Below are 6,799 nucleotides of genomic sequence, written 5' to 3'. Positions count from 1 at the left end.
GTATTTCACAACCAGTCTGTAACACACCCAATGTGTCAAGGCAAGTAGCTTTAATCAGTGTGAATAAAGAAACATTTTCCAGAATAAATGTTTAGAGACCTGGTTCGATAGCATGTACACTGATTGACAGCTGTTTATTTGATCCAGCCAAAATCATTTAGTAAGGCTGGTTATGCTTGTTTGAACATCAGTTAGTGGAAATGTTGTCGCAGTGAGGATGGACAACACTGAGAAGAACTGTTTTAGGGACCTGAGCCATGAGATCTAAGAATCAAAGTACTATGAACCATCACAGCTTCTGGTGAGAGAGCTTTAGTTAATGACTTTCTTCAGCGTTAGGACTGTGCTGCAAACATGCTAGCATATTTTCCCATAAAGTGCATTTTCAAGTGTTTGGTCCACAGCCTCCAGATGGTTTTTATACTATTTCACAAAAAAAAAAAAAAAATACAGTATGATTTATTGTTACATGTTCCACAACTAATTTCACTGGCTTTTTTTCCCTTTACCCTGTATTTATTCAGGGAAGTTTGACTAAGAGCCGAGCCTGGAAGCTGCCCTCTCTTGCTTTCCCCAAGCAGAGTTATCCTGTTGGTCCGGGGATTAAACCAGCAACCTGTAGGCCTCTGACCTTTTAGGTCGTCACTGTCATATTTTACAGTGTATGTTTGTGTGCACTAGACAAACTATACTGTTATAAGCGACTTTAGCAGGCTGTATTGTGCTACTGGAATTAAACACTTTACATGATTTTTTAATATGATGTGTATCTGCTAAATAAACTGTATGGTCGTACATTTATTTATCAGACCCAGAGGGGAATAACATGTTTGTCATGATCGGATTTTACATTATCATTCTACAAAATAAATGAACAGCTTCAACAAAACTTCACCCAAGGTCCATTTACTAGCTTTACAGTTTGTTCCAAATATATACTGTGTAATACTCGATATGATGACCATTAGATATGGTTAAAAACTCCTGAAAAAGCTAGTAAAGTGACTTCAAATTAAGATGCCCCCAAGGTAAAAAAAAAATAAATAAATGTACTTGCGCACTCAAAGCTCTTGTTTTTTTGTTGTTGTTTTTCTTTTCAAACCATTGACTCATTAAGTGAGAAACAGATATCAGTCAATCCAGCTGAAAAAGTATGTACACACAGAGAGAGAGACTCACTAATTTATACATCCTGAAGTTCAAGAGTAAGCCCATCTGTCTAATAGACCGTTATCCATAAAACAAGAACATACCCTACCTGCATCACTTTCCCCCCACCTGCCTCCACTCTGCCTCTGATTGGCTCCTACCCTGACATTTTTCCTAACCATTTAACCACCTACAGTATCTACCCCTAACACTGAGCTATGAGTGAGCAATAGCCAGTCAGAGGCAGAGTAGGGTGAGTCCTTGCAGAATGTGTGTGAGGGCAAAAAATCAAAGAGAGTTTTCAGAGCAGAGGGCCATCAGAGCTAATGGGTGTTTGTTTTCAGGATAACAGGCTGCAGGACAAATGGGCTCTCGATCAAACAGGGCTTTTGGGGTTTTGGAGTTATGGGCTGTCTGAATAATGAGCAGTCCCAGTCTGAAACTCATTGAAATGTCCTTTCTCTCCAGTCCTCTTTTTTTAACATCTTAAAGTGTTCCAACAGCATTTAAAAGAGTGACTGTACAGTAGACAAATACAATAGTAGCCTCACTTCATGAAGGTTTCAACCAAAAATAAAACTCCCACAAAGAGGTCAAAATGCAGAATGGCTACTGGACATGTCAGTGAAGTGATCCCAAAAGGGCACTCCCACACCTTGACGTCTGACATCTCTGATGTCAGACATCCTGGCCTACATCATTTTCTGTCTTCTGTCTTTTTGTAGCGGCTCAGCGTCTGGCGCATGCAGAGGCATGGCAAAATGTCACAACCCTCTGACGTAGAAGCGCAAGGTCTCAACGTAATCAAAAAAAACACACACTCACCCACCTACGAGTCTCTGAGGCATGTGAGGGAAGTCTTAGTGGTGAGGTCACAGCTCACCACAGGATGACTGAACATACACACACAGGCACAAATACAAAAACAAAGAAAAATACACACATGTCTTTCAGCGCCGAGGTCAGGATACACCACAACAATGGTGGAAAGGAAGCTGGACGTGCATCGTCTCAAACACGCACACACACTCACGACGAGCTTTCTTGACGTGTGTAATGGCGGTGAGGTCCGCAGCGTACGAGCAGGGAAAACGTGGGTGTTAAGAGGTGAACCAGATGCTACTACGGGATGACTGTTCCACACACATACACACATTTAAACAAAAGAAATGGCTACTTGCTGACTTGCCATATGTCCATAAATTATTGGCTGGCTTTGGCCTGTCAGCAGTTATGCTGCATTTTGGTTCATTCTGAATATCCAGTCAAAACGCATTTAAGTCTTGTCCACTCAGCTGTAGCGTATCTACAACAACACCTCCCTGATTACATTAATTAGGCCTGACAGTTATTTATTTATGTAGATGAATGAAGTAAACTTATGTGTCTTTTTCCGTGTGTACTGTATATCCTGTTTATGCATGTATGTATGTTCCTGAGACATGAAAAATACACACACTGTGTAATCAAATGAGTCGTACGGGGACAATAAAGGCGTGCTATCATGCAGGAGACCGATGACAGCAAAGTGACTCCAAAGGTGAGTATAAATGTGTGATAAATAATTCAAATCCAACTGCAAAGATGTCGAGATTAGTTCTTTGTAGTGCTTTTGCCATCTTGTTTGCATACTACAGCCAGATAGCAGATCGCTCACTACCAAAGCCTGTTATTGTTCACATCCATGGTAACGTCTGTGTACAACGTGTGTGTGTACAGTATTGTGTGGTGGCGTGGTAGCCAAGAGGCCAAGTGGTTGTGTGTGCATGTATTTACTGTAATATGTGTGTGTGTGTGTGTGTGTGTGTGTGTGTGTGTGTGTGTGTGTGTGTGTGTGTGTGTGTTATCCAGCACCGTACCCACTCGAGTCCCACTCATTTCCATAACAGATCTCATAAACGAATGAATGGAAAAGGGAACTGATAACTGCTGTTTTGATGGTGACCCGAGACAGTGAAAGGTGAAGTTTTCAACAAAGGCTTGTACACAAGTAAAGCATTTTTGTAGGTTAACTTCAGAGAAAGAGATAGAACAGGACGAGAGGATCTAAACACCCTCTCGATGGTAATTATATTAATATAGCAAGTCAAAAATGAGCGATTTTTATAACATTTGGTTCTGAAAGGATTTTGCCTGCCATGAATCTTGAAGTGATGATGTGGCATAGAGCATGAATTTCATTAGGTCCTTGTTGAACTGTACATATCTGACATGCCTGTGGTGGTAACTTTTACAGGCCAGTTAATGGTTAGTGTAACTGCTCCTTGTGCAGTTATAGTGGAAGATTTCTTCTTCTATTTCACATTTCTGTGCTGTTCAGAATGCTTTCACAAGCATGCTATATTTTGAGCTATTTTGAGAAACTTCAATTCATAATTTTTTCTTAATTCAGTACCAATGCTCCATTTGCATTACAGTTCTGTATAGCGTTTGTTTGCGCCTATTTCATGTCTGTCCAGCCTGGAGGAGGAATCCTCTTTTTGTTGTTAAGGGAAAGTCTTTTTCTTATACATATTCAATTTAAAGCCTAAAAAGATGTTTTCTTTTTGTTCCTACAGTTGAATGTTTGAGCTTTGCTGTGCAGAAATATGTATGTGCAGAGTCTGACACGAGAAGACTGTTTTCACATTCATCCGCTGGAAGTTGAATGTTTCTCTGTGCCTATTGAAAATCCCAATTTAAAGAGGCGAGGCTAAATGCAGAATTTGTGACATCATAAATAGTTTGGAAGCCAATCCTGGTCCAATATTCAATTTACATATTTGTGATGTGGACACACTACAATGCACAAACATTGACAATGGACTTTTTCAGTGAAGTAGGAAACATCTGTGAAGTAGTTAAACTTGAGAAACGTCACATCAGCATAATTACAGATTCACGATTTTTTAATGAGGAAGACAGAGTAGACGTAATTTTAAGGATTTTAATAAGATAATAGAATGGTTTTGTGAAAAAAAAAAACCTATCAGAAACACATTATTAGTCAAAGTACAGTGTTTTAAATACATCATTAAACACGTCTGGAGGGGATCCTAAAAGACTGAGGGTGTCAAATGTTGTACATATTTTAGAGCGCTAAGAAAAATTAGTAGTTTTGGGCCTTATCATTAAAAGGCTAGAAGGTTTCCAGTTGCCACAAGCCACAACAGTAATAATTAGTCATTAACTCATTTCCAAAGGCTACACAAGATGCCATATTTCATGCAATCACTGTGTGATTGGAGCATCGCATTTGGTCTATAGCCCCAATGTAGCACATTTGCATAATTTGAGTCATAAATGGGGTAATCATGTGATTATGATGTGCAAATGAATATCCTCATTTTGTATTTCTCCATTTGCATTTTAGACATTGCTAACATTGTTAACACATTCTGACAAAACTGTTCAGTGCACTTCTTTAGTTTACAGGTTAAGGTGTCGACCATGGAAAGGGACCTTTGTTGCATCCTTCTCGTCCTCATTTCCTGTCATCTATCTACTGCAGCTATCATTTACTATTTCATCTGTAATTCTACACACACACACACACACGCACGCACGCACGCACGCACGCACACACACACACACACACACACACACACACACTCAATCTGCACAATAAAATAATCCTTCAGTTACACTAAGCTAACAAGTAAAAGCAGTTACCTCTATGAACGTGGATATTGGTTTTGATGAGGTCCGTAGCAACTATGAAACTGGTCTTTGGACATGCAACAGACGCCATCCATTTTTTCAATTCAAGATCACTTTAGGTCTGTTGCAAGTCAGAGGGATAAGATGACCTTAATGCAAAAGGTTTTCAGGAAACCCAGGCCACACCACTTTAATCTGTGTTGTTGAACAGAGAGAGAAGAAGCATGCTGCCTTGTTAAGGTTCTTGACCTTCTCATATTCTCCTCTCCGCCTTCCTGCGGTCCACCTCAGAGTTCTTGTTTCAGGATATTTTATATCACTCGCTGCCTGGGCCCCTCAGATGGAAATCACAGTGGACAAGCCTTTATTTAACTAACTGATGAAAAAGGCTCAGCAGGATACTCAAAATTTCAGCATCCTGCTGAGCCTGCTGATAATTTAATTATCATTGTGGGGCAAAGATAGCTTGAGAGAAAGTGGACACATGGAGAGGCCAAAGCAGATTAGAATGAAGAGGAGAAGAAAGGAGACTGAGAATGATATAGTGGTGTATCTGATGAAGGCCCATGAGATACATATTAAGAGAGTGCGAGGAGAGCAAAAGGAAAGCAGTAGCTGAGAGAAACAGAGAGGCATGAAAAAAGGATGAGGGTTTCAGCAGACCTTGTGCCCAGTGTTGGAAGTTTTGCCAGTCAAAGCAGTGAGTCACATGTGACCTTGAGAGAAGAAATAACAGCAGAGGGATCCCAGGACTTCCACGGCAGCTGATGTGGTCACCTTGTTTTCTCTGGTGAGGTTTCTGAAATGATTTAGGGGAAACTCTTCTGGGCTTATGAACTGCGTGGTGTCGAGAGTGACGCATGCAACAAGGCTCATTCTCAGGAGATGTTAGTTTTCCTGTCTGATGGAGAAGTGTCAGTTTCAAGCACTCTAATCACTTTAAGCAAGTAATGGTGGTTTTTATTTCAACTGAACGGTGAGTTTACTGACTATTTTTAGCATAAAAGGTCTTTCATACTTGCATCCCTCCATGCACATGGTGTGGTATTTTTATATTTTGGACCAGGCTCTTAAATTACCAAAGGGGTGTGTACCAAGTACCGAGATGTGCCCATACTGCAGATGTTAAGGTAGAGGAAGACACAGCTATGAGTATTCAGAGAGGAGAATTCCACAATAAATTTACCTGACATAACATATCAAATGTGTATTTTGTTCATGTTTATCTATGTTTTGTTTTATTAGCAGGCAGGACCTGCCTAGTCTTTGTGGTAGAGAATTTGCATCCCCTCAGAGATCTTTTAGCCATGCTACCAGCTATAGCAGCGCCGATCGGTCCACCTCACAAACTATGGTAGCTAACATGGTGATTATTTTGCATCAGCATGTTAACAATGTCATTATAAGCTTGTTAGCATGCCAATTTTAGCATTTAGCTTAAAGCTGCGCGGAGTCACAGAGCAGCTAACGTGGCTGCAAACTCTTACTGTTATTTTATTAGCGGGAAGGCCACATCATTTGTTGGAAATGGAAATTTATTTGCCCTTTAATGTAATCACAAGTGGGATTAATGTAATCATTGTCACCTTGTGACAAGGTTCAGCGGTCCAGCAGAAACTGGATCAGAAATGAATCAGAATCACAATCAGAAATGACATGGTAGTTTGAGAGTTTTTAACATGAGTTCCTATCCGCAATATCACCTTAAATTGGATGATAAATTAGGCAATGCTAATGTTGTTCAAATAATTACCATTACTTCATTTGCAAATAACAACTGAGGACAACACATCCCTCTTTGGGACCAGAAACGTAGTGGCTACTTACTGTGCATCATTCATCTGCGCACCAGTGCTACCAGGAAAACTCCCACACAGTGGTAGGCAAAAATATAAGGAGGCAACTGTAACTGGTCACTACAGTTTACTGTTATTTTCATGTTAAATCACACCTACTCTTTAGCAATGACTTCCCACGAAACTCTGCACACATACATATTCAAATGAATAGA

This window comes from Chaetodon trifascialis, chromosome 7 (assembly GCF_039877785.1).
Source record: "Chaetodon trifascialis isolate fChaTrf1 chromosome 7, fChaTrf1.hap1, whole genome shotgun sequence".
Lineage (NCBI taxonomy): Eukaryota > Metazoa > Chordata > Actinopteri > Chaetodontiformes > Chaetodontidae > Chaetodon > Chaetodon trifascialis.
This window is presented reverse-complemented; position numbering follows the sequence as displayed.